Below are 19,586 nucleotides of genomic sequence, written 5' to 3' on the forward strand. Positions count from 1 at the left end.
GATGTAAAAGGATTGGAGTGTACTTCGTGTCAGATTTATAACTTGATGTAAAAGGATTGGAGTGTAAGACGTGTCAGATTTATAACTTGACGTCAAAGGACTAGGGTGTAAGACATGTCAGATTTATAACTTGATGTAAAAGGTCTAGGGTGAAAGACGTGTCAGATTTATAACTTGATGTAAAATGACGAGGGTGTACTTGATGTAAAATGACTAGGGTGTAAGACGTGTCAGATTTGTAACTTGATGTAAAAGGATTGGAGTGTAAGACGTAAGATTTATAGCTTGATGTTAAAGGACTATGGTGTAAGACGTGTCAGATTTGTAACTTGATGTAAAAGGACCATGGTGTAAGACGTGTCAGATTTGTAACTTGATGTAAAAGGTCTAGGGTGAAAGACGTGTCAGATTTGTAACTTGATGTAAAATGACTAGGGTGTAAGACGTGTCAGATTTGTAACTTGATGTAAAAGGATTGGAGTGTAAGACGTAAGATTTATAACTTGATGTAAAAGGATTGGAGTTTAAGACATGTCAGATTTATAACTAGATGTAGAAGGACTATGGTGTAAGACGTGTCAGATTTATAACTTGATGTAACAGTACTGGAGTGTAAGACGCAAGATTTATAACGTTATGTCTAATGACTAGGGTGTAAGATATGTCAGATTTATATCTTGATGTCAAAGGACTTGAGTGTAAGAGATGTCTTTTACTGCAAAAAAGGCATTCTACAAGAAAATAGAACTTTCTTTTTAAATGTAAAAAAGTAACTTTTTCATTGTGTGAATTTTACAATATGAATGACGAAAAATTCAGTATATAGTATCTGAGACTAGATTCTTATAAGAATTTTAGGGACTGTTGAATAGAATACTTAAATAATAGATAATACAGCTGTTTTTACTTTCTTATTATTTGTGATGAATCGTTTGACGAAAACGAGAATTTTATGAACACAATTATCTTGAGTAGTAAAATGGTAAACCATCTCTCTCATATATATAATTTTTCGTCATTCATATTGTAAAATTCACACAATGAAAAAGTTACTTTTTTACATTTAAAAAGAAAGTTCTATTTTCTTGTAGAATGCCCTTTTTGCAGTAAAAAAAAACCATCAAATTTTCTTTACGTCCTGTACCGATTTATAAGTCTGACATCTCTTACACCCAAGTCCTTTGACATCAAGTTATAAATCTGACATGTCTTACATCCTAGTCCTTTTACATCAAGTTATAAATCTGACATGTCTTACACTCCAATCCTTTTACATCAAGTTATAAATCTTACGTCTTATACTCCAATCCTTTTACATCAAGTTATAAATCTGACACGTCTTACACCCTAGACCTTTTACATCAAGTTATAAATCTTACGTCTTATACTCCAATCCTTTTACATCAAGTTATAAATCTGACACGTCTTTCACCCTAGACTTTTTACATCAAGTTATAAATCTGACATGTCTTACACTCCAATCCTTTTACATCAAGTTATAAATCTTACGTCTTACACTCCAATCCTTTTACATCAAGTTACAAATCTGACACGTCTTACACCATGGTCCTTTAACATCAAGTTATAAATCTGACATGTCTTACACTCCAATCCTTTTACATCAAGTTACAAATCTGACATGTCTTACACCCTAGTCCTTTAACATCAAGTTATAAATCTTACGTCTTACACTCCAATCCTTTTACATCAAGTTACATGACTTACACTACAGTCCTTCTACGTCTAGAGTGCAAATTCTAATATTGTCTGAATACATGCAGAAATAGTGTGATCTTCCTTACAACACTGCCCGAAAAACAGGATATTGTTGTTTTGGGTTTAACGCCATTTTCAGCATAGATAGGCTACAAGAATAACTAGCGGAGGAAGAACCCGGGAAAACTCCGGTAACAGCCTCCAGTCCATGGGAAGCTACTGGTAAGCTTTCTCATATACCCACTTTTGTCGAACCGGAGATTCGAACACATGCAGACAGAGGCGAGATGGCATAGATCGGTAAAGGCGAGCACATTTTATCCTCCACCTCCCCTCGCTAAAGAAAAAAAAAGTAGAATACAAATACATGGTTATGTAAAGTGGAATAAAAACAAGAGTTGTTAAATATGCATGTATAAAAAATAGCATGTTAAACAAAACCAAATAAACTAGCGAATTACATGTATACTTAGTTTTAGAAAATAATATTTCCCAAATAAAGCAGAATTTCACTATTTAAAATTAAATGTGAATAGTGGTTAATACACTATATGTATAAACGGGGATAGTAAATGACAGCAATAATTAAATAGTCAGCACTCATTTTTTATACATATTTGTTTAACCGACATTCTCTATTGAAAAAATCTTTTGTAAACCTTTGTGAGATGTGCTGTTATGTGGTCTTGATATTTATTCATATGTTCAGAAATGTATTATATTTGACTACCAAAAAACCCCATTACATTTTGCGAAAATTCTAAGATGATTTAAAGTTTTATTTATTTATTTATTAAATGAATGCTACAAACCGTACTATATTATCAACATTTCGTGTTATGGTTACATTTCTCAAAGAAATAAGAGGGGAACCGACCATTCCATTTCAACCCATTATACAGCATACAGCAGACGACCTACATCTGATTTTCGCCGCTTTTAAGACGAAGAAGGTTTGGATCTATTTTCAACCATTCGCAACTCCTCTAGGGATTCGCATATTTTCGCATAGGATATAAATCAACCGTTTTGTCTGTTATGATAAATTGCAGAGCGATCGGTAGATGTATTCCCTCCCCAGGTCATATGTCTAATTTGAATAAATCTATTGATAATAAATATGCAAATTAAAAACTAAATAAATAAATAAAAATGTAACCACAAAATTAAAACATAGAATAAAATCGGCTAGATTTAGTTGAAACTTGTATTAATCATGACAAATGGCAGTGTAAGTGATGTATGATAATGTATGTATGAAATACTCCGATTACTATAAACGCACCGGTAATCAGTGCATCGTTAGAATCAAAATAGTGAACATTTCAATTTTGATATTAATTACACACCCAGGACGATGATTGCATCGAAGCCTACAATAATACACTGACCAATATATATATATATATATATATATATATATATATATATATATATATATATATATATATATATATATATATATATATATATAGTATGTACGCTGTATCAATGATATACCACGAGATGTATAAATTTTTCAGTAAAAGGAAACGAGGCTTGCCGATTTTTTAATGAAAAATATACGAGTGGTGTATCATTGATACAACGTACGTACTGTACATATATTTTATTTATATTACCTACAAATAAATACATATATTTGCCTTTGAACGGAGTTAAGATTTACTACAGGCAGCTGTGTATTGACCAAGTGAATGAACTCCTCACATCCCCGAGTGAGTACGCTACAAAATGTAGTTCAATGCCTTTTGTGACTATTCACAATCACCTTTTCGTATTGATAAGTTGACTGTTTTCTTTATTAGTTTTTATTTTTCTTCACATTGACTAAATCAATATAATACGCACTTATGATTTAAACGTGAAAGATGGTTTTAATAATAAAAGTAGCGCACTACAAACACTTGGTTAGCTACGTCATTCATTTGAACGCTAAGCCATTTAACTACCGGCTCATGGAAATTAATGTGGAATGGAAACTAAGCAAAATGACGAACCAACAAGAGGTAATTAAACTATTTTAGTATATTTACAGTTGATCTAAGTCATTATTCTGCTTTAGTAACAGTACCACCAACCAGCCATAAACTCTCTCTCTCTCTCTCTCTCTCTCTCTCTCTCTCTCTCATTCATAAATCCAGAGATATGGGATGACACAAACGAAAATCCTGTACGTTCGTCATTTCTTTAGATTTTAGCCCGTATCTTGCTACGATGGTCGATCGAGAGAGATCGAGATCTTTTGACATTTTCATACTTAATAATAGTTGATTTTTAGAACATTGTAGAAGGTTTAAGAAAAAAGAACAGAAACAAAACAATACTGTATACATCACAGTGCGTGTACCATGTAACCGAGGAATTCATTGTATAATGTCGACATGGTTGCAACTTTGTATCATTAATAAACACTGTAGATAAATCCCAAGGAAAGTGCTCACGTATCGTCACGACGAACCATATCCTTGTAGGTTACTTGGTGCAATTTCTATTTTAATGTTTTAATTAAGCCCAAATTCCTTTTTCTCTCTTACTCCACATTTCTGCGTAGTATGTCAGTTATGCATAAGAGGGGATGGTGAACAGATATATATATATATATATATATATATATATATATATATATATATATATATATATATATATCCGCTTTGCACAAGTTTTCGTTTCTTATATTTTATGCAACTTATACGAATATTGCGCTTGAGGAAAAAAAGTCTGAACGTTTTGCGAAAGAGATAGTATAACACAATCTGTTATCAACACCGTTCTTACATATTTGGGTAACACATGTACACGATTCATATACGAAAGTTGTGATGATAAAAAGTTGCTAAGTTTAACCGATGATCAAGTTTCATTAATTCAGTATGCGTTTGTATGTATGGGTGGGACTTGTAATTGTTGATGAAGGCAGGAAAATATTATTTTCCCATGTTTTAAAATTTACAGAATGTTCTTAAATGAAACGTACTTCAAGCGTTTCACTCGCTCACATTAGCTAATAAAGACTTTGTTTCGCAATTTTTCACACGACTTTTGGCTGCCCCTGTCAGAAACTTACACTGCGCAGTTCAATGATACAGCGGGTGGTTGTAATACAACGTTGTTAATAACGCACTCTATTTTTACTAAGAACATTATTCTGATAAGATATGATTTTATATCAAATTTTCGCGTGATAAGAAATTCCATCGCTGTTAAGATAAAATTATTTAATTATGGCTTATTTTCACAACTATGTACGACTCAGCGGCGCAGGACTGTCTTTGGTCTTGGTTCGTCGTTTAATGGTTTTATCCTCACGATTGTAGATACGAAAATTAATCAGAACCTCCCGGTCAGATATAATCATTTAATGGTTTTGAGCATTTGTTAAGTAAACCAAGGACACTCGGCAGGTATCCTTAAAATACAACAGATTGTGGTCTAACCGAGGCCCTTCAGTGCAGACAAATCTGTTGTTACTTTTTAATAACAAAACATTATGTTTCATCCATGAAAACCGTAAGCAACGGCAAAACAAATGCATGGAGTAAAATATGTCTTTATGTTTACTTTAAATGCACTGAGTGTTATACGGTAATTTCTTTGGAAAAAAATAGCTAAAATCCAGATTGTGGAGGGGATACAATATCTTATCTGAAACACTTATCACGTGACTGGCATACTGTAAGATGGTGGTACTGAGATAAAGGCATGCGCATTGCAATATTACCCTACTGATAAGAAACGTATCTCAGATCCACAGATTCACATTTGATTTAAAATTTTAATGGAACATAATTGGTGGAGATGTTTCAAGTGCTCTCGGCAAATTTTCTGTTTATAAATATTTAGAAAAAGAGAGTTGTATATAAATGTGAAGTCAAAATGATATTTTCCAGGCCTTGACGTATGTTGAAATTTTTTTAGCTCAAGATGTCAACATTTTTAAGAAAAAGCCTCTGTCGTCTTTATCTACACATCTCTTCTAGGCAAAACAGAAGATGCGGTGGCGCAGTGGTTGGCAAGCCGAACTCGTGACAAAAATGATGCTGGTTTTAAATCCTACCACAGGATCAGCCTGGGTAGGCTACATGGTGTGTCCTTGGGCAGGGCACTTTAGTCTATTTGCATCGGCATTAAACATCTACTTGTGTTGATCACCCGCATAACATAAAACCAAACCAAATCGTCCGGACATCCACACAGCAAACTTCCAATAGATTCTAACCAGAATATATGTTACTGTAAAGTCTATGAGTATAGAAGATATTGACCACCAGTCTATATTTGTTCAAAATCTTCGTGAATGAACCACGTTACGTCTTGAAGAATTTACCACAACTTCACAATCATTCTTGGGCTATCTGACCCCACCCCCAGCAAGATTAACTATCGCTGTTTGGGAACGGTTGGACCCATTTCCATGTCAGAAATATACACTATGGAAAATGCATGTTGTTGTAGGCATGAAGATAAATCAGCTTAAATGGGTACCTTTTGGAAAATGGCCGAAAAGTAATGAATAAACAGACGTTTCTCTTTTCTGCAAGAAATTGGAAAAGTTTTGGAAAGCACGGAAACGATAAAAGTAACAGCATATAAAGAGGACGTGAGGATAATAACAATGTAAATATTGATGAAAGTAAAAAACATTAACACAAAAAATCAATAGTTAGCCCTGCGATATAATCCGGACAGACGATGAAGACGTGGTCACATGATCCAAAGCAGAAGATGGCAAGATTATCACAGCAGTAGAGGTTCGTTCCCTCACCCCTTGGATTATCAAAAAGAAGAATCATATTCACACCCTCAATAAAAAAGGCTACCTATAACGACACTCAAAACAAATACAATGGAGCTATTTATCTAATTGCAAATTTGTAAACGTTCTTCCTCTTCAACGTTTTACGGCCTATGACACCCAAAACCAAAATAAAATATAGCTATTTATCTACTGGCAACTTTTTGATGGTTCTTCCTGTTTTATGTTTTACCGTCTATGCTGATAATTTTCGTCAGAAAATGTGTTTGTACTGTAAGGCTTTTGACCTAACTGATGAGAATGCTTGATGGAATAAAAAGACAGAGCAGTACAATTTTAAAATATCGGCCTGGCCACGTCCAGTAAAATGTTATGCATGTTATTTTGTTCCACATAAAATATATGGCCGTTGCATCTTGGATGATCTGGGGCTTTAATTGTGTACACAATTTTAAAAAGCGTTTCTCGAGTGTGAAGGACAATTACAAAGAAGAAGGAAAAAAGACAGAAGGAAGAGATAGAAAAATATCGGTTGCTACGTCCAAGAATGAGGCATTTAATTATCTGCAAGAGTTAAATACATTTCATGTGGTTTGTTCTTCTCGAAAAACGTATGCATGTAAACTATTTACATACACGTTTTCAACATACATCAAGTTCTAGTGCTACAACGTGCACATTCATCTCCGGTTTGTGTTTCTTCCCGCAGGTTTAGGATAAAGTGATTAAAAATACTACTGGTAGAGTAGATAAAATAATTATTAATTCAGGAATTAGTCAAAGAAAAGTTATTTTCAAGTCAGCATTACATAAGTGGTAAAGTGATTAAAAATACTGCTGGTAGAGTAGATAAAATAATTATTGCTTCAGGAATTCCTCAAAGAAATGTTATCTTCAAGTCAGCATTACATAATCTGTTAAATCAAAGGTGGTCACGAATGATGAAAATTGCGCCATTTTTTTAAAATAAGAGCAATAAAATAGAAATCTCACTGAGCCCCCACCCAATGCTTTTGTAGAAAATTTCATAAATGCATGGTACCATACTGAATTCTTGGACTGATAGGCAATTTGTGGTACGGATGTAAGGACAGGCAGACGCGTACAGTACATGTAACTGTTAACAATCATACCTCCTATTTAAGTGCCCAGACATGCATACTTCGACAAAATATGTATTTACACGGAATTAAATATATAAAACAACCCAAATACATATCAACTTCACGTGAGAAGTGGGAGATCGGCGCCAAAGCGAGGAGTTGTAGAAGCCCTAATCATCTAAGATTAAATCAGAACTTTTCAAGCTTCGTTCTAAACGGATTTGTTATTGACACATTTCTGCAGATTCCTTCATCAGTACTGTACGATCCGTATCAGCACGTCACTTACCTGGACTGATAGTGGAAAGAAAGCGTTGAGAAAACATGACAATTTATTTGGGTACCAGGTTTAGTAAGCTATTTTACGGATTACAAAGACAATTTTCTTAGATGATCCATTTCTTCGTAAATTAAACCGTACATTCAAATTAACAGCGACAGAAATATCCTCTCTTAAAACCAATTTTTTAAAGACAATAAATAAACATAAGTAAGCAATAGTTTGAATTATGTAATGCCTTTATACTCGAGTCATAATCATCATTTTGTATGGTTTCTTGTTATGCGATATGGCAGAAGTAACTTATTACGATATAGTTCCACGTATTTGGTCCCATACTGTAAATATCGTACTTAACAAATTAAGTAATTTGGGATCATTTGAAAATGTCAAAATATCTCAATTTGTTTCCAGTGAACTACAGCTTCAGGACAGAATAATAAACTTCAAAGATTGTTATATTCAGAGCATGGTAGCCCACAGATGGGGGCAAGAGTGTGTGAGCTTGTTCCCCACTCCCTCTCCCCCGGATTTCACATCTAAACATGTTTTGGTTTACATTCGTAAAACGCAATAGCTGACAACTACATTTTTTGCCCACCCTCCCCCCATACCATAATTCTGCGGGAGCCACTGGTGCTGAGTCACATTTGTACATCATTAATACTATTAGAACAGTAATGTTAAAATGAATAACAGTACTAGAACAGTAATGTTAAAATGAATAACAGTATTAGAACAAAATCTATTCCAGTATCAGACATACTTAAAAGATGAAAAGAAAACTAAGGGACATCAAAAGGTACTTTTAAAACTTGTTGCACTTCAGACGAGTGTAAATAAATGATTTCAAATATGACTGAAAAATCAGATATCCAAATTCAGCTTCCATACGTATTTACTTGTCTTTTCAATGCTCCAGTTTCATGTTATTTCAACTGATATATATATATATATATATATATATATATATATATATATATATATATATATATATATATATATATATATATATATATCAGGTACTTGTAAAGCTGGGATTAGGAGTATTTTCCTTCTTCCTACAAGGTAACGCTATACTAATAAAGTTCCTTCGATATTTTCTTGGACCGCTGCGGTAGACTAAGTGGATAAGCGTCCGCCTCGGATGCGGGAGGTCGCGGGTTCGAACCCTGGCCGAGTCATATAAAACACTTAAAGATATGGTACTAGCAGCTGCCTCGCTTGGCGCTCAGCATTAAGACGTTAGTGTTTGGACTGGTCGGGCTGGTGTCAGGATATTGTGAATGGGTGGAAAATCGTGCTACATGACTGCAGCATGATGCCCCACTATAAATTGCCATACTACAGACATCGTAGCGATATGACATATTTTTTTTAAAAAAATCTGCATTTTTCATAAAATCCAGTACATTAGTTATAAGACATAAGACACCATGACTATTTTACTAAGACACAAGTATGCTTGCAATATATAAAACAATCAGTAGTAACCATATTTAGCATTTTGTCTAAAGTACCGTCGGTACTCGCTTATAAGTAGAGGCAAACTGCAAACAACAAATATCTTGGCCTGCCTTCGCATAATGCGCCTGCAAATCAGGGTCTATGTTGTTTGCACAACTAAATAGTCCAAACAGAGTACACAGACCGAGTTTTGCCAGCGCATTATGCAACGGCATATATGTGTCTTTGCAATTTGCACTTGGCCTCGATTATAAGCGACTACAAACTGTAACTGGAATTTACAGTGCAATGGACCTATCCGGAACGAGCTGAATCAAACATGCATGCAACCGTTTAGGCTTTAATGCTGCTGTCTGTTCGATGCAAGTAACATTCTTCACTGGTTGGAAACAAGAGGAAAAATCAAAGTAAAAAGGTCATTGATTTTCTTTGCGACAAAATAGGATGCAATAACAGCTAATTTTCTCAATTAGTGAAGTGCTACCTTGAAATTATTTGCCGGTAGTCAAAGTTGGACTTCCTGTTATATGACAAAACTCCCCAGGATTCTATTTATTTTGCATTTCTAACATACATAGTAAACGATATTGAAATAAAAAATGATTGTTGTTAGCAAAGTAGACAACTTGCCTTGAAATTATTAGTAATCAGGAGAGAGAGAGAGAGAGAGAGAGAGAGAGAGAGAGAGAGAGAGGAGAAAACAACAATATACTTATGGCAAGATCTACTGACCGGCAAAATGACATTTTGTGATACACCTGATTAGTATGCAACAAGAAATCAAACAGATCAACTGTTCTTCGTAACTATTTTTTAATAAAACGAAAATTTGCGTGGAGTAAAGCGTGATATAACATTTTCTGAAGTATCAACAAACTGAAAAAAAGAGTAATACCATAACTTAAGATATAAAACTATATATATATATATATATATATATATATATATATATATATATATATATATATATATATATATATATGAAAAAAGACAGTCTGAGATAAAAATTGATATAAATGATGACAAGAAAAAAGTCTGAGATACAAGGTTGAAATTCAAGGTATCACAGCTGACGCATTAAAACTCATCAATCTATGTCTAACTTATCGTGGAGGGAAAACGTTTACATTTTTATAAACAAAACATAGCAACCTAGTCAGGAAAGGGAGAAAATTCTCCACTCATTTCGAGCTTTTAGCGACTTTTTTCATGAACAGACACATCTGATAAAGACACCGATGATAAGCTGCTATACGTCGCGGTCAAATTTTATAGATTTCATCCACATACTGCAAGATAGCCATCTCACGATGATAAAAACATTTACAGAAAAGCGAGACATTTGGGAAGTAGATCAGGATTTTTAAGATGGAACGAAGCAGTCCATTTGATGGATTTGCGTCTACATTCAGATTTCCACAACTTACATCAAAATCAAATCAAGGATCTGATAGCAAATCTAAATTCCCACACATCCAGTCAAAATTTGAGCCGCGATGTTCTTGTTCCTGCATCATATACGTGAAAGGAACAGCAGGAAAAAGAGCACAAGGGAAAACAGAAAATTAATTTTAATATCCTCTAAGTGAAGGAAGAAAAAATGAAGAAAAAATACATAAGGTAGCAAGGAAATGGAATACTCAGTAAATAAGTATTCAAGACGAGAGAGAGACGGGGGTGGGGGGGAGGGAGGGAGAGAGAGACCGTTACCTCTTGTTGACAGTTTTAAGATTCAAAATTAACTTGATTTTGGCTGATTTATATAACAAGTATATACAATAAACCATTGATCTTATTTATGGGCCATTAATATTCACGCTCCGTTTCAGATAAAAAGAAAAAGATCTGAAAAATACAATACAAAAAAAGAAACAATGCTATCATGTGTTTTTCAAGCATCAAAATATTCCGTCAATATTCATCTCCGATTAGATTTACCTTAATACCACTTAAAATAATGAGGCAATACAGAAGACATAAATTTGCTCCATCGGGCTCGTTCAGGACAGAATTTATGAGAATAGATGCAAGCAAACAGTGCATGTAGAGACTGTTGTAACTTTTGGGATTTTCTCTGAATCATCCTCGGCTTCTGCAATCAATGTCATCGGAAAATCTAGATACCACCTTCATAAAAAGTGACTAGCGCTGATGCGTGAATAATACACACAGGCTTGTCGGCCTTGTTAGCGACAAAGTCATCGGCTGGGGAGCATACGTTCTAGCGTGATTGCCTATCTATTCGATCATCAGAATCTCGCTGGAAAGGGGACATATCAAAGTAGCATTGGCAGCAAAGGTTATTACATGCTCATTCAGATAGTATGTCTAAAAAAAAACACCAAATGCTTGGAAGTAGCAAACAATGTATGATCCACGTCACTTAAAAAAATTGCACTTTTCCAAGACGTCTTTTTCCAGACGAGACATTGCTCAGTTGAAAATGGATTAATCCTAATAGAATGAACAAAACTAGTCCTGGGGATTTTGATAAAATCTATGATCGAGAGGAAACATACATCTAATAGTAATCAACAGAATGCTTGACTGTTTATTTTCACTCTGTGTATCGCAATAAAGAACAAGAAGACATTTGTGTTCGTTATCAGATGTCGTCTATTGCATGCTAGTAAAACCTATCAAATTCAGCTAAAATTTCTATTTTGTGCAATAACTTCATCTCATAAAAGAACCCCCATGGAATATTGTACAAAGTCATTTCAACATTTAAACAGAACAAATTGTCTTATCTCTCTGCAAAATTTCAGTAGCTTTTATTAGAGGGGAGGAGACGGGTATTCTCCGTTTTATTACTTAAAACTGAATTAGCGAAGAATGGGAATTGTTTCCGCTCAAAACAGCCCTCTAATCGTATTTTATTTATTGATATTTATTACATTCCCTTATTCATAATGGTTGTCCTGTATGCTCACACCATGAAGTGGTTTTGGCGTTTAGTTGTAGATGCAACATGCAAAAAATAAAAAGGAATAAAAATAAAAATTTCAGTTTCTACCTATTCGAAATATAGAAAATATTATTCTTTGTAAAACTGTATTTAAAAAAGTCATCCAACACAGTTAACAAGAGACACTCGTTCACACGAACGAGTACTGCATTTAAATTGCAATTTAAATCAAAATGAATCAGGAATAACCGAATATTATATGCCAATATTCTCTACATTGATAATTAATTTTTAAAGACAAAATTCAAAATAAAAAATGAAACAACTGGTTTTGTTTTATTACATAATCAAATCATGTCGCTACATAAATATATAGGACTGTTCTTTCTGGATTTAGAAAACTAAAACTGCCAGTGTCATCGTCAGATTGAATTTATTACCTTACAATTTTCAAGTTAAATATATCTTTTTAAAAAAAACAAGTCAAAATGTATATTCACCGATAAGCGTCTACCTGTCCAGTAGAAGCAATTACTAGATAATGCATCGTTCTTTATTATGTTTCCTTATTCATTCTTTATTACAGCTACCAAATCTATGGATTTCTTCTTGCGGCGAAATTTTGCCATTAGTTGGCTAAAAGACTGCTGCAAAGAACGTTGTCGAAGATTTTAAAAAAAATATATTTCTGTGCCACTGATTATCAGACGTTATGTGCCTACTCGAGTCATGAACAAATGAGCACAGGAAATAACAGTTTATCATATGATAATGATACTATATTTGGTTTATAATTTATAAGAGATAATATTCAGATAGTTGATTAAATGAAGCTATTGCAACCTCATTTTCACTGGCCAAATGTCATCCATCGACTTTGTTCCAAGTGAATCTTCGGTCTAGGAACACTGTCAACAGCCCCGCTATGTGACTGGATGCACCGCAAAGAAATTGAACCAATCAGATTTCTTTTAACATTTAACGATGAAGATACTTTGGAGTAATTGTTATGGCCTTCGTAGATGTCGACAGAGATTGCACGATAGTTTCACCAATTTAAACCCTTCAGGTACAAGTTTTTCATTCGGGTCATGGGGCACAAGTAATGTTGCCATTTCGAATGCTTAACAGGTCACGTAACGTGCTGGTCAAGCTTGCTACGAAGTTCAACTATTTTATCAATAAAGCACTTATTCAAAACACAATTTCGACTAACTTCATATATGGCAATGGTCGATGTGGAACAATGACTAGCTAATTATATGACAACGGTCGATGTGGAACAATGGATAGCTACATATATGCCATGGGTCGATGTGGAACAACGGATAGCTACTTATATGCCATGGGTCGATGTGGAACAGCGGATACCTACATATATGCCAATGGTGGATGTGGAACAACGGATAGCTACTTATATGCCAAGAGTCGATGTGGAACAACGGATACCTACATATATGGCAAGGGGTCGATGTGGAACAACGGATAGCTACTTATATGCCAAGGGGTCGATGTGGAACAATGGAGAGCTACTTATATGCAAAGGGTCGATGTGGAACAACGGATACCAACATATATGCCAAGGGGTCGATGTGGAACAAGGGCTAGTTACATATATGCCAAGGATCTATGTGGAACAACGGATAGCTCCATATATGCCAAGGGTCGATGTGGAACAATGGCTAGCTACATGCATGCCAAGGGTCGGCGTGGAACAACGAATAGCTACATATATGCCAAGGGTCGATGTGGAACAAAGTGGATCGTCAAACATTGATGTTTTCTAGCCATAGTTACCGATTTGTCAGAAATATATATATTGCTACATTTGCGGTAGTTTCACTTCAAAAAGGTCAATAGTGAAAACACGAAAGACTAGTCTTTTTGCTACAGTAATGACTAGCTGCAACTACTTTGCAAGTTCAAATAAAAGGGACAAACACTATATCAGTACATATAAACATGACAAAATACTTTATCAGCACACATAAATGAGACCAAAAAAATATTTGTTAACCTTTGTCACATCCAGACCTATGAGGGCGCCATCTCACCTCTGTCTGCGTGGGTTCGAGTCCAAGGCTCGGCTAGCGTGGGTACGTGGGAAAGCCTGCCAGTAGCTTCTCATGGGTCGGTGGTTCTTCCCTGGGTTTTCCAGGGTTCTTCCTCCACCAGTTATACTGGCCGCCATGTATAGCCTATCTTGTGCTGAAAAATGGCGTTAAACCCTAGAACAACAACAACTACTTATGAGGAATGAACAATTTGAAAATCGTGGACGCTTTAAGGGCATAGAACCATTTCTCGTGCATCTGTTCGTTTCATTATAGCCGTTATTTTGCAAGGATAAAAGTAAGTATTGTGTCCTTTGATAGTGTGAGAAAGTGAGGCTGAGGTGCGGTAATTCTGGATAAAGAACATTTAGTTTTCTTATATGGACCATATTACAGTTGACTTTTAGAAAAAAAGGAAGAAGAAAAAATTGAAGTAAACAGTGATATACAACTGTTACAGGAGTTCCGATGTGCAATGTCCTTTGGCGGTTAAATGCCATGATTTGTATATTGATGCCAATGATGGAGAGGCCAATTTCTTTGGGAACCATAACTCCGCTGGACTGGGGAGTTTCATTTGAAGATATTCCCATAGGAACGGTTAGAAGATCGCGATGTATTTACTATACCTATGTTAAACAATAACACGCTTCATTTCACGGCATGGGAACATTAGAAAGTCGTTAAAACGAGTGTAGTTCATGAAATCATAAATCCGTATCTCCATGGGCTGCTTATGGAAGTGCGTAAAGCCCAAAACTTTATATCCGGAACGCAATTAATTCAGATGACAACTCAATAAAACCTTACTGGCGTCTCGCAAATGGGATTATTAGAAACAGAGAAAAGTTTTGTAATTCTCGCACGGGCTTTTCAAAATATAATTTGCATCTTGTTTGCGAACTATGCATAATTTGTAAACGAAATAAAAGTAGCTTATACGAAAAAGCAAAACTGTACCACTTTCACACATTTTACATTCCGCGTTTTAAATGTTAAAATATATTTTCCCATAATATTATTAACACAATTTTAATTATTTTGAGCTGTTTACATTCTGAAAATAGTTCAATTTACCACAAAAAAATTATATTAAAAATCCCCCTTTTCAAAAACAGAAAACTGAACATATTTAAATAATGCATGTTACATTAATCCTATTTCATGTTGCAATATTTGCGACATAAAAGTCGATGAAAAGTCTTTTAAGGCTGTCTCTGAACACAATATTTAGATATTAATCAAACCTCACCAACAACCATCTCAGTAAGTAAGCCACCTTTTTAAGACTACTGTGCATTTTTAAGACCAAATATATATTCCACCTACAATTAACCTCCCAATAATAGCCCCCTCTAAAATGCAGCCAGTTTTAGCCAGTCCAAAAGATGACAATCTTGTACAGGTTTTAGCAAATGTGGTATAACATTTCTGACCCTTCTTTGTGTTAATAATACTTCAAGTTTTTGAAGATCTAATTTCGTAGTGTGCCAAATTTGACATAAAGCTCGGAATAAATTGTGTGTCGGTATTTTTTTAAAGCACTTTTCTGAAGATGGATCTTAAAAACTGCATATACTAAGCAGCGATTATTTGCAAATAAAAATAAGCCAGAGATTCATTTAATATTAAATTATAATTACAGCTTCATAAAGTAAATATTCTAAATAATAAAACACACAAGACTTCACTAAATTCAGCACAAAATTGTACTTAAGTCAAAAATGAAAAAGAAAAGCCCAAGCGAGCACTATCAAATAATATCTACGCTTAACAATTATAATTTTTCTCGTTTTTCACATTGGAAAGTTAATGAAACAAATAAGGCTGTTGGAAATTAGTTTTTTACATGGTCACATTACATAAAAACTATCTAGATATAAAATTGATCTAATTAATAATTGCTGATTGTGCAAGTAATCACGAACGAGGTCACTGTCAAATACTTCTTAGAACTAGGTCAATGGCAAATACTCTTTAGTTACTACGTAAGTACAGCATATTTGAAGACTTTGCTGGTGCCAAAACAGCTGATATTAAATTAGTCCTTCTCTGACAGATTTCAGATTTCCTGAATTTTTATAAAACAAAAAATATCATTTCCACCCAAAGTATCGTTCATCTTGTTACCACAATATGATCGAAAAACTCACCGTCTCAGCACCTTGGATTTGATCAGTAAGACGCAATTAGGTGGATAAAGAAAGTCAATACTTTAAGAACATAAAGTCCGTATTGCTTGAGAATAAAAAAACACACAAAAGGTTCGAAAGACATAAACATATATCTAAACCCGTTGGATATCATTAATGTGTAGAATTTAAATAATCCAAAATATTCGTTTCATGTTAATATTAATGACTTCATTTGTAAAATGTAAACGTAATTTCTGGGTTTCAGTTCCATTTACACTTGATGTAAGGTTAGTCGATAAGCGAGGACGGATTAAACAAAACACGAACGCCCGCATGTTTTAATTCCAAGATAAGACATCGAGCCAGCAATATCAAATCATGTCTACACACCCGCAAAATAATTGACATTTTGAGTATTTTCTTATCCCATGGTCTATACAAGTAAAAACGGATACTTTGATTTTGTTTCACTTTACAACCAGTCTGGCACCAGTAAAGGTACATAAAATGCTAAACTTATCACGGATATCACCCAATACGATTTTGACGAAGATATACAGAGAAATTTGGGGGATCTCGGTCCTGTTTCAAAAGCATTTGCGTTTATCAACAATCTAAGATTTCCTATCTCTCTAAACCACTCTTTATTTATCTCCTTCATCAAAATATGATATTAAAGAGAAATTAAACTACATGGAGATCCTTCAGCAGTCACTAGAAATACTCATTAAGACCATCATACTGTCAAAATTTTATATGGCGAACATTTGTCGTTTCACTAATGATGCGGGTACTGCTGTATTATGGTAACGCATGGGCTGGACAACCTCAATTTATAGCAAACGACTGGAAAAATTGCATTATTTTCATGTAAGATTTGACAGATCGCAACAATTACTCGCCTTTAAACAAAATGAAATATCAATGTTTCAATAAAACGCTGAATCTGAATGGGCAATTTTTTTATATTTGTTTAGGCAAGCAGTTGCAAAGATCTCAGAATGAAATTTAATTGAAAGTACGAAAGTAATCTAAGTTTGAATTTAAAACGTACAATGACTTTAAGCTTTCAGAATTTTTACACTAATGTCGTTATCTACAAGCTGAAAAACAAAGATTCTACAAAACCAAGCGTTATGATCAAAAACATCTTTAATCAAGGATACGAATTAAAGGGTAATTCATAATTCATACTCCATTCGACAGGAAAAGTTTACTTTCAAAAAATTTTGCAAATCCCTCCCTCAACCCCCAAAACTGACTAAATCAAATCTCTTTTGTATTAAAAATTTCGGAATATCTTGTTAATACAGTTTTGGTTTCTTCCAACCACTTAATAAATCTAGTGCCAATGTAGAGACTAAAGCACGTTCTCTAAAATGAACTGCAGCTGCGTGTGTTGCACGCGGAGAATCTGCATTTATATGCGTGTGATGCAAAATTGGTGAATGACAGTGGCGTAAAAACGTCGGAGGGATGAACAATTTTGCGACTGTGTAAACAGCATACTGTAACTTCCGGGAGCTCTTGGGGTGTTATCCGACTGACACCAAGACCGATTTGGATCAGGTTTGTTTATGCAATTGTATATCGTATCCTATAATTTGGGGGAAGTTACTTCTTTTAAAAGAAGCTACGTTGGTTCAGTGGTCAGCGTCTTAGTCTCACGACCGAAAGGATGCTGATTCGAATCCTTCCACAGGATTAGCCTGGGTTAGCTACCGTGGTGTGTCTTTGGGCAAGCCACTTTAGTCTAATTGCCTTGGCACAAAAAACCTACTTGCGTTGTGTGCCGTAAAGCACCACACCAAATCATCGTTTAAAACATGGTTGCGAATCACTGGAAGATGATACACCGTTTGCTCGCGATTGGGGATTGGGAAGTGGCTCCTGTGAAGGATACCATTTTGACGAAGGTGCTCGATACCTAGTGGAATATATTTCCATTATCACGGTCAATAATTCGTCAGCAGTTTTTAATATACAGAAGAACCATTTAAAGATCGGGAAGGTTTGTGCAAGATGGGTATCAATCGCCAAACAACTACATGACAAATCTGAAGAGTGACCAGGGTCATTTGAATGAGATTATCAGAGGTGGATTTATGTTCCTGAACCCGACTCAAGAGAAACAAATACTAAAGCATGGATCAGAAAGAAAAAAAAACGAGCAGACACCACAAATCGCTCGATGCAAAAGGCCTTGTCAAATAGGTACCTGTGTCCGACTCTGCTAGTGTCAATGGACATTTACATGCATCCAAGGTGTTGCCAATATTTGCAGAACTACTCCTCGGCGTACCGGTACCCAAGGTATCCACTGACTCCATGACAACGCATCGGGGTATAACAGACTTCCCTTTAAGGAACACAGCATTCAAACTACACCACATCCTCCATACAGCCTTCATTTAGATCGAATGTGACTGGGGGTGGGGGGCTGAATCCCGTTATCAAAGGTCATATTCAGAACTTTAAAATATTCCTCTTACAGCTACCACTACAACAGGGGCCCCGAGTGGCCGAGTGGTCTAAAGCGCTCTCCGTTACGGATCACTGCCATCTCACCTCTGTCTGCGTGAGTTCGAGTCTAGGATTCGGCTAATGTGGGTATGTGAGAAAGCTTGCCAGTAGCTTCTCGTGGGTCGGTGGTTCTTCCCGGGGTTTTCCTGGGTTCTTCCTCCACCATTAATACTGGCCGCCACGTATAGCCTATCGTGTACTGAAAAATGGCGTTAAACCCCACAATAACAATAACAATAACCACTACAACAGCCAGTATTGAATAAATGTTTTAGAACTGCTATATCTATTGCTTAGAAGGACAGTACACATTTAACGTTTTTCTATTATTCGTGGTTATTTGTATATCTACTTTCTTTTACCGTAGCTACACGTAATGATGTAATCTATTAACTTTATAGCATGTCGATTAAATTTAATTAACAACTTTCCCTAAAACTGAACATATTTGTGGTTAGCGGTCTGTTACTTCGCATTTTCTGTCATTCGACAAAATTTCCAGAAAGATTCCTTTAATATCTCAAATCCATTTTCACTGACCCATAGGCACAACTATTTAATATCAACTCTTAAAGCAAAATAATTAACAGTACATGCTTTGATTTTCAAATATCAAAAAGGTTATCAATCATTTTTTTTAAAAC

At 35.0% G+C, this 19,586-nt stretch overlaps 1 long non-coding RNA gene across 1 annotated transcript; it reads left to right on the top strand.

Annotated features, from left to right (window-relative positions):
• The first annotated feature begins 3,631 nt into the window (after positions 1–3,631).
• LOC149788019 (uncharacterized) lies at positions 3,632–6,676 on the top strand. The gene is made up of 2 exons (XR_016424135.1): positions 3,632–3,725; positions 5,697–6,676. It is a non-coding gene; the product is annotated as an uncharacterized LOC149788019 (long non-coding RNA).
• The last annotated feature ends 12,910 nt before the right edge of the window (positions 6,677–19,586 follow it).

Source organism: Sinohyriopsis cumingii, chromosome 11 (genome assembly GCF_028554795.1).
Source record: "Sinohyriopsis cumingii isolate HCF-2022 chromosome 11, ASM2855479v2, whole genome shotgun sequence".
Classification (NCBI taxonomy): Eukaryota; Metazoa; Mollusca; class Bivalvia; order Unionida; family Unionidae; genus Sinohyriopsis; species Sinohyriopsis cumingii.